We start from the raw sequence: 21,123 nt of genomic DNA on the forward strand, positions 1-21,123 counted from the left end.
TCTCTCTCTGTCTCCGTCTCTTTGTCTCCTGCTCTCTCCTGCTCCTGAAATTTTTGGGAAAACCCTCTGGAGCCAATGGTAATATTGTGTTCTTTGCCAGATGAGCTGGACAGCCAGAAACCATCCCAACAAAAATCAACCCATCAAGAAAAACCATTTTGTCCACTAAGCCCTTAGTCTTGTAAATAAGGAAATAAAAATGATTAAGAAATGAAATTGTCCTTAGAGAACATGAACATTCTTTTCCTGGCTGAAAAACAACCTTCACACTATGTATGGCCTTCGACCACCTCCTAAATACTGCTTTGGCTATGTTTTTATCCTTCAGCTCTACTCTTTCCTTTAAAGTGTCTGAGTGTGAGATTGCACATATTTGATTTGGTAAAGGTCTCTGTCATTTCCCTGCCCTGAAAATGTTTTTAAATATCATAGTTTTCTTCCTTTTTTTCCTCTTCAGTGTTATTAGATGATAGTCTGAAATTTAGGCTTAAAAACTTTATCTCTTAACAACGCTTCAAGTCAAAGGTCCCAGCCCATGAAGACGTAAAGACATGCCCATTGTAGCCATGTAGGGACCAGTATCCTGGCATTGCCTGGGTAACATTTTCTGTGCTGTCACTGCCATTTAAGGGACTGACCCTACTATGAGCCCATTTGGTGACAGCCCGTTGTGTTTATATGGGCTAGCTAGTATATACAAGAAAACCCTTATAAAACTTATTTAAAAGGAACATAAACAAATAGACCAAAACCCAGAAACAGAGAGCAGTACAGGGAGAGATTGGGCAGCAGTAACAACAAAGAACAAGAGATAGAAGTGGTTATAGCCCTGGGGAAAGTGAAAATGGGAGAGATTGGCATGAATTGGGGAAAAAGATTTAATATAGAGATTTTCCTTGGGATACAGATGAACTAAGCCCTAGAAAATATTTTGAGGGACATAAATTGTGAAGGTGCTATTAAAATAACTGTAAATTCATGTGACTGTTTCTCACCTAGATCCATTCATGGGCATGGAGAAAGAAAACATCAAGATAAGTGTTTTGTAATGCTACTAATTGTTTTCATTAAGCAATTATGTGCTTGCCTGAACCTTGAGCACATGCTGTTATTTGGATGAAATGTTTACCACAGATGCTTGGTCCAAAGCAAAGAAAGCTGTTAAAATTGTGTTAGGTCCTTGGGGCGCCTGGGTGGCTCAGTCGGTTAAGCGTCCAACTCTTGATTTTGACTCATGTCATGATCTCAGTGTAGTGAGATTGAGCTCCGAATAAGGTTCTGTGCTCAGCATGGAGTCTGCTTGAGATTCTCTCTCTCTGACCCTCCCCCCCAATAAATAAATATGTCTTTTAAAAAATTGAGTTAGGTCCTCAAATATTCCGTTATAATGCTTTCATACTCTGAAAAGCACAAATATAGATGATATTTTTCATATATGAAGTGCAAAAATACATTTTACTTTACACTCAATACTTTAGACTATATTCTTATTACTTACATTTGTTTACTTGTATGTATTTAGATATTATATACATTAGGTTTATATATTTATATATATTGTATTTATATCTTTCTTACATTCATCTTACTCTGAATTCTTCCATATCCATATAGAAGGAGCTGCCTCAGTTTCAAGAGAATATCCAGGTAGCCATTACCTAACGAAAATTAAGACTGTGTTTATGGGAAAGTCATTCTGATTTAATCATGCCAACATGTGCTCTCTCTATACAACTGTTGAACATAATAAAAATGAATAAATAAAAATAAACTTTTTTAGAATAGTTCTAAATTGAAAAAAAAAAGTGAAGATAGTAACAAAAAACAAAAACCCTACACCCTGCACCCAGTTTCCTCTATTCACATCTTGTACTAGTATGGTACATTTGTCATGATTAATGAACCAATATTGATATGTTATTATTAAGTAAAATGTATACTTTATTCTCAAATAAGTAAGTAAGTAAATAATAAATAAATAAAAGTAAATTGGAAATGTCAACAGTCCAAAAACCATCTAAACTGAAACCTTTGAATTTCTATTGGCTTCATCTAGACCTCATGGCCTGATTATTCATTTGCAATACAGAAATAATCTTTGTAAAAATGGTCCTGAAATGAGGGGCACCTGGGTGGCTTGGTTGATTAAGCATCCAACTCTTGGTTTCGGCTCGGGTCATGATTTTAGGGTCTGATATTGAGCCCCATGTCAGGCTTCACCCTCAGTGTGGAGTCTTCTTGAGATGCTCTCCTTCTCCTTTGGCCCCTCCTCCCCCCTAAATAAATAAATAAATAAATAAATAAATAAAATCTTTTAAAAAATGGTCTTGAAATGATAAATCAGGCTTTCTGTATTGACATTGAATTTGAGGCCATATCAAAGAAGCCTAAATACTTGCTAGGTTAGATAATCAAGCACAGTGCAGCCAACCGGTCCTGAATTTTTTGTTGCATATTTCAAGGCTGGACAGCCAGTTAACTTCTTGGTTTTCCTCATCCTGACTCTTAGATTCCAAATTGGAAGCGCAACAATGATAAACCAGTATGACGGTAACACCACAATATGGAGGGGTTTGCTTACTGAAGAGTTCATAGAGTAGGAATCTGTCACCCGTTGTCTCCAAGCTTCTGAACCTCGTTCTCACATTTGGTAACCCCCTACAAGATAAGCTTTTCCAAGGTAGAATTTTTTAAATCTCTGTTTTCCTCCTCTGTGCTAAGCGCCTTTTTCACTAATCAGATGTACTTGTATGAGGTTTAATTTGGAAGCAAGAAATGTGAGGAGAAGGCCGGGTGTGGAGTGGCAGAGATGGAGAATATCTGAGGTTGTCAGTGACTGTGGCAGTTTTCTGTCATGGAACCAAGTGTGGTTCTGGCCTCTGCAAAGGAAAAGCCTGACTTCAGTAAACGCACTGTGGTTCTAATGTGGGCATTGGCAGTTCTGCAGTGCGATAATTGAAATTATTACTGTAAGCTGAACCTAGACTCTATTCCCTCAGTCCTTCTAAAAGTTCTGTTACATTTCTAGTGTTTTTCAATTATCTCCTACTGCTTAAACTAACTAGAATAGATTGTGTTATCTCCAACCAAGTATGCATGCTGGAATAGAGAATCATAATTTAAAATGTACATCTAGTAGCTATTATTTCATTTTAAAGAAAAAAAAACATATATTGGAGACTCCTCCTTTCATGAAGTAACATTTCTGCGTGGACAGATAATACTGCTTGACTGCTACTGAGTATCCAGGACTGAATTACATGTTAGAAGAAACTGTTAAAAATAATTGGGCAAGTCATTCTCCTCATGCAGCAAATACATCTCTGAAATAATTTTAAGTAACAAAATGTTTTAAAGTAAGCTAATTTGTTGCAAATTAGAAAATTGGAAGAAAATGCTGGTGCCGCCCCTTGAAAGATATAGAGCAGTTATCACCAAGATTTTCCTATTCTTTGTGAAACATTCCATGTAATTTTCTTCCCTTACTAACCCTCTAAACACAACTTCTAATGGTTCAAGGGATGATTCATAGAGAATCTGAAGAAAGAGCTGTCAAGTGATCAGAAAAAATGAAATAGACGGACCAGGTACCACTTTCTGTTTTAAAAAATCTGAATGCACTTGGAAGGATCACAAAGATAGTGATTCCGGCTTTCACCATCAGATGAAAAATTTAGTGGGGATATTGCATTAAAAAAAAATCTCATTCATAGAATCGTAAAGTTTATAGAAATAAGAAATCTACATGATCCAGTTCAACAACCTAATTAGAGGTAACTGATTAACCTCCATCGTGAGGAGGGGGTTAAAATATATATATTTATGCATTTCCTCATGCCTACGTGTCTTTGCCCCTCACCCAAAACATGTGAGCAAATTTCACTCTCAACGAAGCCTTCATGCTTCCCACTTTTCTATATCCAGTAAGCACACCCCCACATGCGTATGTGTATGTGTGTATATATAACTTTGAAAAATGTATCTTGTATTTTTCTTTCTATGACATCACATTGCACAATTAGTGGTTTCTAGAACCATTCCACTTTGCTTCTGGAACAATACACATAAATCTGTATATTTATACACACATACAAATATAATTGTGGTGGGTGTAATGACATGAAATAAGACTTAAGGGTCTTTTACTTAGAATTAACCTATATCCGGTGATGATTTATGGGAAATACAAAGAATAGAATGCTGTGCAGATGTTAATTGTACAGTACAAGTCAGTAGCAAAGTGAAGGTACATATATAGGCATCTAGTCTCTTAGCTCCAGAACAAATACCTCCATTCCGGCCTCCTCCTGAATACAAAATTATCTTGGGAGAACAGGAAGAGAACTCACAGAAATGCAGCAAAAGTACATAAACAATTGAAATTCAGCACCAAGGAAGACATAAAAAGTCCTTAGTGAGTCAGACTTGAAGTTTATAGTCTTGTTTTTTCGTAAGTCGGCATTTCAATGGCCTTTCTATTTTTGTTAAATATAAGTGAAGGGGAAAGAGGGTTTTAGTAGAGGTTTGTTGACTAGCTGCTCACCCAGATATGCCTTACATGTGCATGGAGACCTTCAGCTGTCAGGTACAGATGGAAAGGGAAGTATTCTTAGATTTGCATGGCTGTTCTCCACAAACCTCACAAATCCATATTTTGAACTAGATATAGTTGCTTTCTCGAGCAACTAAATGCTGATACTTTCCCAGGAATCATATAGAATTTCAGAGTCTGTACATATATTGTCTTTGTAGAACAAGATGGTCAATGAAGCAGTCACTGTGAAAGCCTCATGAGAACAATTAAATCTCAGCAATTAAGTTGATGACTAAATTTGGAGTTAGAAAAATGTTAATGATGGGGCACCTGGGTGGCGCAGTCGTTAAGCGTCTGCCTTTGGCTCAGGGCGTGATCCCGGTGTTCTGGGTTCGAGCCCTGCATCAGGCTCCTCGGCTGGTAGCCTGCTTCTTCCTCTCCCACTCCCTTTGCTTGTGTTCCCTCTGTCTCTGGCTGTCTCTCTCTCTGTCAAATAAATAAATAAAATCTTTAAAAAAAAGAAAAAAGAAAAATGTTAATGACATACTTTCTATAGCCCTTTCTGGAAGGGCAAACTTTCTTTCTCTTCTTCCCCCAAATTCCTTTATCAAAATGAGGAGGCACAAATGATTAAAAATATCTTACGAGTACCTAGAACTGGGACCTGGAAAGATGCAGCTAGAAAGAGCTGGAAAACATATTCTCAGAAGGTCAAAGTTTCAAACTCCTTTTTTTTTTTTGGTACCAATATTTTTAGACAATCAAAATGTATTTCCATGAAGTTTTCTTTTTTTTAATAATGAGGCCGGAAAAAACAAACAAACAAACAAACCTGAAATTCCGTGGCTTTTTGCTAATCCTTTTAGGTTGGGTTTTTACAGTATTTTACATGGAGAAGAGAAACAGCTTCTTATTTGTGAACTCTAAAAAATGAGGGTTGAAAGTGACTAGGAGAGGCAGGAAGCAAAACCCATAATCGAGTCTAAATATAAATGTGGACTTTTGTGTGTGCGTGAACTTCAAAACTGTTTTCGATATGAGAGATCTGTTACCTACATAAGAGTGAATCCAAAATAGTTGTTTTCCTAGTATTGCATAAGGATCAAGTAAGAATGCAAATGTACCATCATTCATTTGTTCATTTAACAAAAAATTGAGTGCATACAATGTGCCACAGCTTTTGCTAGATCCTGGAGCTAGAGAACAAATATTCTACCTTCAAGAAACAGGTTATTGGAGGAGCCGGATGCATATTTTAAAGTATTTATATGAGGGACACCTGGCTGCTCAGTCGGTAGAGCATGGGACACTTGATCTTGGGGTTGTGAGTTCAGGCCCATGTTGGGTGTAGAGATTACTTAGAAATAAAATCTTAGAAAAAATATTTACGTGAGTACTGTGACACAAATGTGCAAGAGTGTTCTGAGAACATGAAGAAACACCTCGTCTCATTGGAGGGTCCTAGGCCAAGCAAGGTTTTCTGGAGGATTTGACTCCTCAACGGTTACTTCAAAAATTTATTTGGGCTAGCCTGGGTAGAAGAAAGCAAAGGGCACTCAGGGCTGATGGAGCAAAAGCATGGATGTAAGAAATACTCTAGGTTTCGGCTCAAGTTGTGATCCCAGGGTCCTGGGATAGAATCCCCCCATCTTGCTCCCTGCTCAGCAGGGAGTCTGCTTCTCCCTCTGCCCCTTCCCCCCACCCCACTTGTTCTCTCTCTCTCTCTCCCAAATAAATAAATAAAATCTTTAAAAAAAAAAAGAAATACTCTAGGCGATTTGTCGGTTGGTCTAAATATCACAGAGATGGGGTTCTATCATCGAAATCTATTTGATATTGTAAGTTTGAATTTATGAGAAGCACAGGAGCAAACCTGAAAAAGATATTGTGATAATAACTATTTGTCAGTTCAAAACCAGTATGTGGATGTGGTTTTTTTCCTTAGGAACAAGATATAGTCTTCAGATTATTTGCTTCTATCAAGAAGTTCTGGGGACCTTCCCCAAGCAAATTTTTCTTCATAATGTTCTTTCTGCCTTTGGTCTACATTTTGCCCTGCAATAGTTGAAGCTTGTAGGCTTTCCACAAAAGCAGGGGTTCCCAGCTTCAACACTACTGACCTTTAAGACTAGATAATTCTTTGTTGGTTTGGGGAGCTGTCCTGTGCATTATAAGGATGTTTAGAAGCTTCCCTGGCCTTTACTCACTGGTCAATGGAAGAGCCCCTCCCCCACCCCCCACAACAGTTGTGAAAACCGAAATGTCTCCAGACATCGTAATATATCCTCTGGGGGACAGAATCACCGCTGGCTGAAAACCACTGCACTAACATAAGTTATTTACAACTGAGTTCTATTGCAGCAGTGTGAATGGGCTAGAATGTTTTACTTTCAGTAATAATATAATATTGAAAGATTATTGGGTGACTTGTGTACGTAGTATCCAGCCACCAAATGCCAAATCACTCACAATAAAAGCCACAAATATACCGGATAGACACATATCCAGAAAGCATCCTATACTGGTGCCAGCATCATAACCCCTGCTTTGTGACATTGTCATTCCTTGCCTGAGCACACAAGACAGGCCCAGCTCCTCTGTGACCCGTTAGAAAACTGGGATGTAGAAATCTTCTTTCCTGGAGCGGTGCTACACCCTGACCCATGGTTCTCAACCTCAGGGGACCCATGGTTCTCAACCTCAGGGGACCCATGGTTCTCAACCTCAGGGGCCCCGTGGAACCTTCTGAGGTGATTTAAATAATACTGAAACTTTGATTACTCTGCAATGTTCTGGTTTAATTTAAACAATACTGATACCGGTTACACCCAGAGGTTTGAATTTAATTGGATTTAATTGGTGTGAGGTGAGGCCTAGGTATTAGAAGTTTTAAAAGTTCCCATGAGATTTTAAAGCACTGCCAAGGTTAAGAAGCACTGCCCCCTTTACCTTACCTTAGGCTACGAATCATCTTTCTTTTTTTTTTTTTTTTAATCTCCATTTTGTTTAGGGATGTTGGGAGGCAGTTAAACCTTAGTTCAGTTATACTGAATATAGTTATACTATATATAATTATATATAATTAGTTGTCATAAACGTCATAAATTTAGCGTCTACTTTAAATCTAGGAATTTAGCTTTTGGAACTGGGAATTTAGTCTTTAATCCACGGTTTCCCAAACTTGTCTGCACATTAGAATCACCTGATTTTTGTTTTCAAAAGCTCAGGCCACACCCCAATTAACTCACCATCTCTGGGGTGTTCCACTAGGTCAGTTATCTGTGAAGTTGACCAAGTGATTCCAAGGAGCAGACGTGTTTGGAAACCACCGCTTTAACCAGATCTGGAAAGGGATCTAATTGTTTGAGCCCAGTAGATATAGATCGTTGGGTCTCATCTTTAGCTGCACATTAGAATCACCTGGGGAGCTCTTAAAACTCCGAAAGCCCAAGCTGCACCCCAAGTCTATTAAGTCAGAATTGCTTGGGGTAGCAGCCAGTCACCAGTAGTTTTTAAAGTTCCGTAGTAGATGATTCCAATATGCAGTCAGGCTGTGGGTCTCAGACTTACACGCATCGGAATCACCCGCAGGGTTCAATAAAACAGACTGCCGGACTCCATACCCCAAACTCCTAATTCAGTAGTTCTACGTTGGGGCTCAAGAATTTGCATTTCTAATAAGTTCTCAGTTGCTACTAATGTTGTTGGTCCAGGGACCACACTTTGAAATCTAAGTCATTGGTTTAGAAAATCAGCTTAATACATGAAAGATGGAAAGTGACACATGGAAAATTAAGTTTAACTTCCAGGAATTTCTTCAGAGCTGCCGATTTTACCGATTGTCGAATTCTTCTGGTAAATGTGCTATTATTTAAAATCTCCTTGGCGAGGGGCGCCTGACTGGCTTAGTCTGAAGAACACGTGACACTTGACCTTGGGGTCCTGTGTTAGAGCCCATGTTGCGTGTGGAGAGTACCTAAAAATAAACAAAATCTCCGTACTAATCAGAACTATTTTAATATTTTCTTCTTTTTCCTATACTAATCCTCTTCTATTTGAACCAGTTTTCCCTTTTTATACCTCGATGCTTCTTTTTTTCCCTCTACTCGTATTTGTAGGTGAGATGTGGATCCACAAGTATAGAATCTAAATTCATTTCATTAACCCAAAAGAGGAGTATCTATGTGCCGGCAGTAAATACAATGTCTGATGAAGGCACCATGATTGCAAAAGTCGGGGGTCCACAGAGAGAGAAGTGAACACCTGTAGAAGAGGAGGCTCTGCTTTAAAGTATGCAGAATGTCCACTAAATACGAAAGTACTTATCCCTCACAGAAGCTCTATGCTATATGGACTCCTTTCCCCATTTCTCCAGCCCCAGGACTCACCTGGGAATCTCAGGTCTCTGCCCTCCTACTTTAGAGAGTAATATGCACAGCTTTAGCCAGATGATGAATGTTTGAGTCAATGACTCAGAAAGTTCTGAAGGAAGGTGCTAAGCGTACCATTCCATAGCTCAATCATTTCCTTGTTTCTGTAACAGTCTATGTAATGCTATTATCCTCTCCATCCCTTCTCCCAATCTCCACGAAAGAAAGAAAGAAAGAAAGAAAGAAAGGAAGGAAGGAAGAAAGAAAGAAAGAAAGAAAGAAAGAAAGAAAGAAAGAAAGAAAGAAAGAATATTTTAAAAAGAAAGAAAGGAAAAATATTTAAAAAAGAAAGAAAGAAAAAATATTTACTCAGAAACAAATTAGGGAATTAGAGAAGATGATTGAATAAATTGTACAGAAGTAAACTTCACAATTAAAAAACAACAAAACAACCAGATGGAAAATCAATAAGTAGAACCCTTGAACAGTATTTTGGAAAAACAGTAGAGAAAATCAATAAAACCAAAAATTATATTTTTGAAAAGATCAACCAAATAAATAAAACGTTGGCTAAATTATGTAAAAAAGAAAGGAGACTTGACTAAATCAGAAATGAAAGAGGAGGCATTATAATCAATCTTGCAGAAACATAAGAATTGTAAGAGAATACTACAATTATATGCTAACAAATTTGATAACCTAGATAAAATGGATAAATTCCTAGAAACACAACCTACCAAAACTAAATTATGAAGAAAGAGGAAGTCTGAGCAGACCTTTCACTAGTAAACCAATTGAATCAGTTATCAAAAACCTGCCAAAAACAACAAAAGAAGCCCAGGACCAGATGGCTTCACTGGTGAATTCTACCAAATATTTAAAGAAGAATTCACACCAATCTTTCTCAAACTCCTCCAAAAATTGAATAGAATAATTCCAAACTCATTCTATGAGGCCAAAATTACCCTGATACCAAACCCAGATCAAGACAATACACAATAGGAAAACTATTGACCAATGTTGTATCCCTGACGGATACTGATGCAAAAATTCTCAACAAAATACCAGCAAATAGAATTCAACAGCACATTTATAGACAATAACCAAGGATTCTAGGATTTATTCCTGGAATGAAAGGATAGTTCAACATATAAAAATCAATTTAATACAATCACGTTAACAGAATGAAGAGCCAAACCATGATTATCTTAACTGATCCATAAAAATATCTGACAAAACTCAGTAACTTTCATGATAAAAACACTCAACAAATGAAGAATAGAAAAAACTAATTAAACATAACAAAGGCCAGCTGACACCATATTCAATGATGAAAGACTAAAAGTTTTTCCTCTAACATCAGGAATAAGAGAAGTGTGTCTGCTTTTGCCACTTCTCTTCAACATAGTGCTGGCAGTCCTATCCAGAGCAATTAGCCAAGAATTTAAAAAAAGTCTAAATCGAAAGGAAAAAATAATATTATCTCTATTAAAGACAAAATGACCTTACGTAAAAAAACCTATAAAGATGCCACAGAAATACTGTCAGAACTAATAAATGAATTTAGCAAAGTTGCAGGTTACAAAATCAATACACTAAAATCAGTTGTGTTTCTATTCATTAACAACAAGGATTCAAAAAGGTAATTTAAAAAACAGTTTTATTTACAATGACATCAGAAAGAATAAATATCCAGGAATAAACTTAATCATGGAGGTGAAAGTCTTGTACACTGAAAACTGAAGGAAATTAAGGAAAACACAAAGAAATGGAAAGACACCCCGTGTTTATGGATTGGAAAACTTAACATTGTTATGAGGTCAGTACTACTCAAAGTGGTCTACAGATTGAATGCAATCCCTATCAAAGTCTCAATGGTGTTTTTGAAGAAACAGAGAAATCCATCATAAAATTCATGTGGATTCTCAAAAGACACTGAATAACCAGAACAATCTTGAAAAAGAGGAACAAAGTTGTAGATCTTACACTTCCTGATTTCAAGACTTAATGCAAAGCTGTAGTAATCAAAACAGTGTGATGCTGGCATAATGGCAGACTTAGAGACCAATAGAATAGAATAGAGAGTCCAGAAACAAACCCTCACATATACAGTTAAATGATTTTCCACAAGGGTTCCAAGACCATCCAATGAGAGAAAGAACAGTCTCTTCAGCAAATGGCATCAGGAAAACTAGATATCCTCATGCAAAAGAATGCAATTGGATCATGGCTATTCAAAAATTAGCTCAAAATGGATCAAAGACCTAAATGTAAGACCTATAAAACTCCAGAAGCACACAGAGAAAAACATTCATTACGTTGGATTTGGCAAGGATTTTTTAATAGGACACCAAAGCAAAGGCAAGAACAGAAACAAAAAAACTGATGGAACCACATCAAACATAAAAACTTCTGCACATCAAAGATCACAATTGGTGTGAAGGCAACCTACACAATGGGAGAAAATATTTGCAAGTCATATATCTAGTAAGGGCTGATATCCAGAATATATAAGAACTCCTAAAACTCAACAACAACAAAAAGTAAATAACCCAATGAGAAAATGTACAAAGAACTTGAATAGACATTTCTCCAAAGAGGAGATACAAATGGCCAACAGGCAGAGGAAAAGATACTCAACATCATTAATCATTAGGAAATGCAAGTCAGAACCAGAAAGAAATATTCCCTCACACCTGTTAGAATGACTACTGTTAAAATAACAAAAACAAAACAGAAAATAACAAGTGTTGGTGAGGATGGGGATAAACGAACCCTTGGCACACTGTTGGTGGGAAGGTAACATGGTATAGTCACCATAGAAAACAGTATGACGGTTTCCCAAAAAATTAAAAATAGAACTATCATATGATTTAACGCTTCCACTTCTGGGTATATATCCATAGGAATTGAAAGCAGGATCTTTGGGGCACCTGTGTGGTGCAGTTGGTTAAACATTTGAGTTTTGTTTTCGGCTCAGGTCATGATATCGGGGTTGTGATATCAAGCCCCATGTTAGGCTCCACACTCAGCTCAGAGTCTGCTTAAGACTCTCTCTCCCTCTGCCCCACCCCTCTCAAATAAATAGGTAAATTTAAAAAAGAAGTGCAGGATCTTGAAGGGGTATTTTCACACCTATGTTTATAGCAACACTGTTTACAATAGCCCAGAGATTAAAAGAATCCAAGCATCTAGCCACAGAAGAATGGATAAACAAAATGTAGTATATACACACAAGAAAATATTATTCAGCTTTAAAAAAGGAGAAAATTCTGCTATCAGAGGGCCTTCGGGCTTGAAGTACGACAGCTCTTCTTGGAGGGTCTTCAGACTGACAGGCTTTGGATTTGAACCACAACGTTGGTTTTTCCCTGGGGGCTTTAGCCTGCCATTTCTGTGGATTTTGGACCTGCCACCTCCCATAACTGTGTGAGCCAATTCCTTAAAATCTATCTATCTATATCTATATATCTATATCTATCTTTATATCTATATGTGTGTGTGTGTGTGTGTGTGTGTGTGTGTGTGTGTGTATCCCATGTATCTCCTATTGATTCTGTTTCTCTGGAGAACTCTAATATAGAACTCTGAGTAATAAATGCATGAAACTTGAGGACATTATGCTAAGCCAGTCACAAAAAGACAAATACTCTATGATTCCATTTATATGATGTATTCAGAATATTCAAATTCATAGAAACATAAAGGGGAATGGCTGGGGCCTGGGGGGAGGGGGAAATGGAAAATTGTTCAATGGGTATAGCTGTTGTGCAAAATGAAAAATTTCCAGAGATTGGTTGTACAACAATGTGAATATACTTGGCACTAGTGTTCTGTACACTTACGAAAGGTTAAGATGGTTAGTTTTATGTTTTGTGTCTTTTACTACAATTAAAACAAAATAAAGTAAAACAGAAAACAATGACAAGCTGTCAATACTTGCCTGGTTATGGGATGCCTGGGTGGCTCAGTCAGTTGAGTGTCTGCCTTCAGCTCGGGTCTTGATCCCAGGATCCTGGGATCAAGCCCCACATCGGGCTCCTTGCTCAGCGCGGAGTCTGCTTCTCCCTCTCTCTCTCTGACCCTCCACCCACTTGTGCTTGCTCTCTCTCTCTTTCTCTCAAATAAAGGAATAACACCTTTAAAAAAAATACTTGCCTGGTTCTATTCTGAAACAAACTGCAGAGTTAAAATTGGGAAATGTCTGCTATGGCTTCAATGACAAAGAGAAGAGACATGAGTTGGAATGGACACCCAAACTGAATTTGAATCAACAATTTCCAGCTGGCATTACAAATTGTAACAAACAAACAAATGGACAGGAAGGCAAACAAATGAGACGGTTTCCTATATATAGCATGCAAAGATTCATGATGTGTAAGGTCAAGGACTAATGCCTCCATTCTGCTACTAGAGGCAAGTTCATTATGGGATCTTAAATCTCTTTAAGTCAACACAGGATATGTGAGAAAACTGAAGTGTGTTCAGAAAGAAACATCCTAAGAACTGAAAATATGTATTACAGGAATGTTAATCTCATGCGGAAGTTATATGTGTTTGCATATAAAAGTGTTTGTGTATAAAAATTAAGAGACTCCAAATTTCTTGATGTATAGATTAGAGTGGTAGGAAAAAGTAAGTTATTACAAGGAGGGGGTTTTCCCACAGTTCTCTGTTCCCTTAGAACACAGAACTGAAGGACATGGACTTCAATTCTGTAAAAGACCTTCCTGAGAGTAAGAGCTGCTAAGTGCTGACAAAGAGAAGGTTAGGCCACCTGTACTGGTTGTATAACAAAGTCTGTACCCAGACTTAGTAGCTTAAAGCAATACACATTCACTATCTATTATTTTACCATTTTTGTGGGTCTGGAGTCTGATCATGGTTTAGCTGGGTCCTTTGATCAGGGTCTTACGAAATTTACCTCAAGGTGTTGGCTAGAGGTGTAATCCCATGATCTGAGTCGTCTTCCAAGCTCACTGGTTCTTGCAGCTGTGTGGATGGGGGCCCCCTTCTCTGGCACATGGCCCTCTCCACACAGGGCCAGTTGCCTCTTCAGGGTGAACAGGAAAGTCTACTGCTGCTCCTTTTCTCTTACCTCGACACACTCTTTGAAATGGCTCACCTGATTAATTCAGGCCCACACAGGATAATCCCTTTTTTGATTATTTCAAAACCAACTAATTAAGGACTAATCACATCTTAAAATTACTTCACTTTGTCCTTTAGTGTAATAGAATCACTGGAGTAAGATCCAATGATATTCACAGTCCCACCCACACTAAAAGGGAGAGGGTTATACAGGTCACGTATGTGAAAAGCGCAGGACTCTTTGAGACCATCTTGGAATTCCGCCTACCCCACAATCTGAATTTTTGCATATCTGACTCCAAACTCTATCACTTTCTACTTCATCGCTGAGTCTCACCCTAACTATGGAGTAGATGAAAATCTCATTCATTCCTATCAAAAGTACTTACAGAACATTTTCTCAAGAGAAAGCTTGTGGATGGGCTAGCCCGTCATGGAGATAGAACGGTCAGCACCTGCATGGCTGAAGGGATGCCATATGACCACACCTGCCTAAAAGTGTCTTCCCAGGCTTGTAGTAAAACCCAACCTCACCTTCAGTAGAGCCACTCTGTGCAATCTATGCTCCAGAAATATACCCAGTTAGAAGTCAAGAGGTCAAGTTGGCTAGGATGGGTCCAATGGGTGATTCAAATTTAATGTTGATGATACTCTTTTACAAGAACACCTCAGTCCTTCTGGACTGACATTACAAGCATCCATACATATGTCTTCTAGCATAATATTCAAAACATAATCACACTTAAAATCCTATGTTGACTTCAAAGCCAAAATATCACAATAATCTCCCCCTTTGCTTAATGATCTGCAATATTGTTGGGGTTATTTTCCTTTATGTTATTCCTATATTTCCTAGTTACCAATGCAGATTGAAATGATAGGAACTGCACAATTCCCTCTAGGAGCCTATTTTTTGGTTTCAAATACATCAGTAGAGTTATGTTACATTTTCTTTTCCCCAGGGAAAATTTCTTAACTTTGTATAATAAATAAGGTTATCTGTATTAAATCTCAGAACTTCATCATTTATTATATTGGTTTAGCTTAGCTATAGTCTTTTTCCCCTTCTACTAAAAAACATCGCAGGTATTGACTAAAAGATGACATTTATTAATTCTACATATTTTCCTGTCTGTATGTCAGTGGAGCATAGCATGATCCAGACCACACATGATGTTCTCTTCAGGAGAGAAAGGGCACATGTTTAGATAAACTATTACTTGCAAGATGTGTAACAAGTTCCGATAAATTGTTGATTCAATGTCCTAGCTGATTGTGCACGTGTCATAAAGCTATTTAAGGAAAGTGACCACATTGTATAGATTTTTTTTTCGTAGTGTCTGTTAAAGTAATAACACAGGAAGCATGTTATTATAACCTACAGGGATCATAAATACTAACTCTATAGCATTTTTATTACCAACTTATATCAAAGGCAATCTGGCACTCTTTACACATAAGATTCTCCCATTAGTAAGCAGTCTTATATTACAGACATAAAATATTTGTAAGCATTTTAACTTGGCCAAGCTACTACAGCTGTGTCACATTTGTTTTTCCTTATTTTTAATATGAGCTTATTTCGATGAAATTGGCATTGCCTCCTTCTCCTCTAGATGACAGATCTGGTGTAGAGCCAGGCCACTTAGTGAGGTCTATCAAACAACGCTCTATTATGAACAGTGGCATAATTCGAAAATCACAAGACCACTAACTCATAACACATGTGAATATGCCCGGTTAGTTCAAAATCTAGTTTTTTACAGATGATTTTATGTTCCATTTTAAAATGTTCTTTATTGCCTCCACTGAAAAGAGTTCATCTGATCATCTCAGAACTATTTTAACTTTTTGAACATTTTTTTAATAGAATGCAGAGCTACATATTACAACTAAACAAACACACCACAAAGAAAAGTCAGATCAAATTTTAGTTAACCTTTGTGTTGCGTCGACTTGCACTTGGGAAAACTATTAACTGGATTAGGGAATGAGATTTCCCTAATTGTGACTTGCCCTCATTTCCCTATCATTGCCTCCCCCACCCATCCCTGAGCTATACTCCTGTCATTCAGGGACGTGGGGCTGCTTGAATACCCTGGTGGTTCCTGCCACCTAATGTTTGTTTTCAGTGCTATCAAATGATACCATAGTAAGAACCCTTTCTCCATTTCCTCTCAAAAGCTGAGACAGTGAGACTCAAATGCTCAGATTACATACACCAAGGTTAGTGACCAACGGAGGCTTTAACCAATAGTTGTTTTCATGATGAATTTGAAAGCCTCATACCTCTACTGGGCACACACACTTCTTCAACTCTAAGTAATTTAATAACAACTTTTTTGCACATCTGTTGACAACAAGAGACATCCTCACTATCCCAAAGACCACCAAGGGGGAGAAAATCCTGCTCTCTAAATTGTTCTGCTTTGCACTTTAATCTCTGCTTGACTGTTCTGGATCTTACCTATGGGCTTAGCTCTCAACTGACCTTTATCCTAAACACGTGTAGCCACAATTTTATGGGATAAGTTGCATATACATATATATTGAGGTTTTTTCCCCAAATTTTATGAATAATCATTAACCTCTGTATTAGTGGTTTTAGACTATGAAATCTTTTAGGATGGGAACTATAATTATAATTGAAAAATATGTAGTATCATAGGGTCCTGGTTAGGTTAGCAAATACTCAAAAAATAGTTATCAGCGATGATGGCAATAATGAGTTAGTGCATCAGAGAAATCCAAAAAGGTAACCCTAGCTAGAAAAAGCTATATCCAACGTGTTGCTAAGTTGGTAATAGAATACTACTGACATGTTGCCCCCTATAAGTTTCTGGTAAAGGGGACAACAGAATGTAACTAAAACAAGGGAACTAAAAAGTGAAAAAGAATATGGCCAAAAGTCCCAAAGAACAATGTTTTTATAGTTATTACCTGTTACGAAGTTTTAGGGCAAACTTAGCTTCAGGTATACATGCCAAGTGTGGTCAAATTTCATTCACTATTAGGTAACTAGACAAAAAATTGAGTTTGTTATGCAAAGTGTTCGGTTTATTATTTGAGTTTTAGTTTCAGCTGAAAATCATATTGAAGAGGATTACAAAAAGCACAGGACAATTCTTTTAACTGAATTCAACATTATCAGTGATTTTCTCTTCTCCCCTCCCTTAATTACCTGGTTTGTTGATCTATTTGGCAAGTTGATTGGATAGTATCACAAAATTCTATAATTAAGTCACAAATAGCTAGTGATAGATTCTGTTGCTATAAAAATATTCTAAAGAAACATTTGCGTGTATTTTTAAGAAAAAACATTATTGCTATTTCGCCATTAAGAAACAAAAATAGCAAAGGGTAAAATTTCACATTCATATAATAATCAAAAATATTGTTCTCAATGTCTATGAAAAGAAATATGGGACAAGATTACTTACTTTTCAGACATATGTTAGGACTCTTAACCAATAAAATTTTCTTCTTCTTTCCTCTTACAACAAACACAACTGAAGTGTGAGGTTTTAGGGATAAATAAGAATACTTTTGTTGTTTTATATTACATAACCAAAATTTCCAGATTTTATCTTTCATTAATTCTATGTCCTTTTTTTAAAAAACTCAGTTTTTAAAACTAATAATAAAGACAAAATATTTTAAGAGTAACATACACTAGGTTTTCAGTTTGGGGATTTTTTTTTTTTTTTTTTTTTGATGACTTCTAAAAGCCTTCTGATATGGACTCCAAAAAACGCATTTTTTTCCTTAGGAATGTGTTTTAAAACATTAAAACCTTGAGAATTGTAGAACTGGATATTCTCAGCTGCAGCTCTAAAAAAAATATGGGTAGAGAGATGAAGCCTGAAAGTAAAATTTTAGACACTGGATAACGAGGAGATTTAGTGTCAGAAGCAAATCAACTGGCCAAATAGCAAAGAGGCACTCTCGGAGCAGGAGATCTTGAAGCCAGTTGAGTTATTTGGGAGATGGGGAGAGAGGCCCACATGACGGGCGCTCGGATGGCGTGCACATGGCACCTTCCCCCACTGTGCCTGTCCAGTCGGCTCTGCCAAGTGTGGGCTCATGATTCAAACTGACAAGAACCTTGCTCCCTCCCTGATCCAGAAAGAAAGAGCCTTGTCAAGTTGAATATCCTGCTTGCTACACAGAAGCCGTGTTGCCAGGAACAATGGGGGGAACTCAAAATGTGCTCTCAATCAGCAAGAGGCCTTGGGCCCTGGCGTGGCTGCTCCCAGGGCAGCAAGAAATGTAATTGAAGCTTAAATGTCATTGCATTCTTTTTAAAGGAAATGCTGGTTTGTTTTTGTTGTTTTGTTTGTTTTGTTTTTCTGTTGTTCTTTGCTTACTTCTGAACTTTGAAAATAAGTTTGTAATACTTATTTTTTTAAGGAAAATAGCTACTAAACAAACTCTTGCCCAAAAAGAAAAATACAACTCAACCAAATAATAAACACATTGCACTCCACTTACTCCGGGGAGAAGAGCCTTTGGGGGTGTGGCTGTAATGATGACTAAATCTTAGGCCGTGAGGAAACGGACACAGCCTGTACAGACGGACACTGTGCATTTGGAAGATGCAGGAAAATCATGAAATTTGAAGGCTGAAGGCCTGCTTTTGATGGCTTTTTTACCTCTGCTCACTCTGTGATCGTTGGCCACTCATTTGACTTCTTCTGAACCCTATTTTTCTGTCTGTAAAATATTTATGGATAACTAACTCAGAGGGGAAGGTGTGAGAATTAAATGATATAATGTTTGAGAAATGCATTTTGAATGTAGGAGGTGCTCTACAGAAGTTAGTTATAATTTGGCAGGAGGCAGGCAGGGGGGCCCATGGTTTCTAGTTTGCACTCCTAACTTGATCTTGCTCTGTATTTTCCGAGACGAGGTCTCTTTCAGAGCTCAGAATCTGTCTTCCAACAGACTGTATTGCAAGAAAGAATTAAGTGTAATAGGTAAGAGGAAGTGCCAAAAGTAAATAAATAAAGCCCCGAGGAATAAAGGATCATATCCAACAGGGGCAACAGCAGAAGTCTTCTCAATTAGAGCTAAAGTGTACCTAATGGAAATGGCACAGATTCCCACAATGGGATGCTTTATACTGGTATAAATGCCTAAAAACCAGTGAACACTTTCCTAGGATTTCCATTCACAACTCCAATCCACGGTGTGTGAACATTTCAAAGAGATTGGTCCTGAACACATGAGGGAGTGGGATGCAACGCACTGACACCTAGAGCTCGCTTCGGTTTCCCTCCTTCTTCTGGAACGAGAGAGTGAAGGACATGTGTGCATGGAGGCTGTACTTCCCACCAAATACAATCCCATCTTCCTGTTGTTTAAAGGGAGACTATCTTCAAAATTAGAATGATTTCTAGGAAGATACATTTGCTGTAAAGGAGTGAGGAAAGGGTGAAAGAGAAGGTTGCTGCCAGGAGGAAGACAGTTTGTACAACCCAGAAGGTTAATGTTGCTGTTTGTGAAGGAAGGGCTACGTCTGTGGCCCTGCAGCAGCAGAAATATCTTGAATGCTCATTAGAAACAAATGTACTAAAGCAATAACTCTGATGAGAGGTTAGAGCCTGGAACACTGCATTTAAAAGAAACCCAAGGGCGCCTGGATGGTGCAGTCAGTTAAGCGTCCAAATCTAGGTTTCGGCTCAGGTCATGATTTCAGAGTCATGAGATCGATCCCCAAGTCAGGCTCCGTGCTGAGAACAGAGTCCGCTTGAGATTCTCTCTCCTCCCTCTGCGCCCCCCCCCCCCCGCTTGTGCTCTCTCTCTCTAAACAAATAAGTAAATCTTAAAAATAATATTATAATTATAAATAAATAAGTAAATAAGTAAAAAGAAATCCAAACTAAGAAGGAGATCTATGAAGTTCCTGTCCCGGACAACATTTTTATGTTTTTAAGAACTTGTACCACGATCTGATACTCTCATGACTCAACACATAGAACACTTGCTTCTCGTGAGAGAATCCGTGAATATACAAGTACAGGGACCCTCACGTGTCAGCAAGTTCCGGCAATGAGGATGCCTCCTTTCCTTCAGTTTAGGCTAAATCCTATAGCACCCCAACTGTGACACTTAGCACATTTCATTGCATTGATTTATCAGTGTGTTTCTCCCCCATACCCCAGACTCAAAGATCCTCAGAGATCAAAACGATCTTTTTCATTTTTATATCTAAGGTCCTCACACAGTGTCTGGCAAATTCCAGATGTTCAATAAATGTTCATTGACTAGAACTAAAACTTTGATGCCAAAGAAACTTGCTTCAGCCACAAATCTTCTCGGAGAGCCAATCTTAGAGTAGCAGCTGCAGTTGGCAGCCATGGAGAGATCAACGGGAGATGACAAATGGTTGGTTTGGCAGGAGTGTGGAGTTAAGGCTGGAAACAAAACAAGGCCGTCCCACAAAGGAATGCACCCTCTGTATCTATTATAAACTCTAGTTCAAAGAAAAGCACAGCAGAACAGAATAAAAACAACTTCAAAGAGTCAAGTATTCAGCAATATTTATTAAGTAACCACTATGTGCCAGGTACTCTGCGAAATTCTGCGGGTGCAGCACAAAGCTGAAAAGACGTGCCTGCCCTTCTGGAGCTAACGGTCACACACATATGAAGGTGCACTGGAGGATGGAGAAGGGCTATGAGAAGGTGTATTAGGAAGCCCTTCATGTGTGTGTGTGTGTGTGCACGCGCGCGAGTGTGTGCATAGCTGTGGCTGGTAAGATAAGTGTTGACTGGGTGGTAAGGAAGATTTTTCTGAGAAAATAAGATACAGACAGAACCCTGGAAGGATAAGTAGGCAATGATCAAGAGAACAATCTAGGCAGATAAAACTATAGGTACAAATCCTCTGAAACATGGCAAAATCTTGTCAAGTCAGAGGAAATTTGAAATATTTTCGGTAAGCCATTAGAACGGCAATTCTCATTGCTTATTGGTTCCAAAACAGGTCACCATTATTTCTTGTGGCTGGCTGTTGCAAAATCTGCCTATCCCTAGCTCCCAGAAAACTAGAAGCTCCAGGATGGCCTTCCATCCCTGGGCAGCTCTCGAAGTTGTTCTGTAACGGTGACACCTTGAACCACGTAAC

At 38.0% G+C, this 21,123-nt stretch overlaps 1 long non-coding RNA gene across 1 annotated transcript in view; it reads right to left on the reverse strand.

Moving 5' to 3' along the window:
* LOC130544391 (uncharacterized) overlaps window positions 1-5,017 on the reverse strand; it is a 13,386-nt gene extending 8,369 nt beyond the window's left edge. Inside the window, exons 1-2 of the long non-coding RNA XR_008960635.1 lie at window positions 4,865-5,017; window positions 1,579-1,658 (exon numbers count right to left, since the gene is read on the reverse strand). This is a non-coding gene — a long non-coding RNA (uncharacterized LOC130544391). The remainder of the gene's footprint in view (window positions 1-1,578; window positions 1,659-4,864) is intronic.
* Window positions 5,018-21,123: the final 16,106 nt, after the last annotated feature.

The sequence above is a fragment of the Ursus arctos genome, unplaced genomic scaffold (assembly GCF_023065955.2).
Source record: "Ursus arctos isolate Adak ecotype North America unplaced genomic scaffold, UrsArc2.0 scaffold_20, whole genome shotgun sequence".
Lineage (NCBI taxonomy): Eukaryota > Metazoa > Chordata > Mammalia > Carnivora > Ursidae > Ursus > Ursus arctos.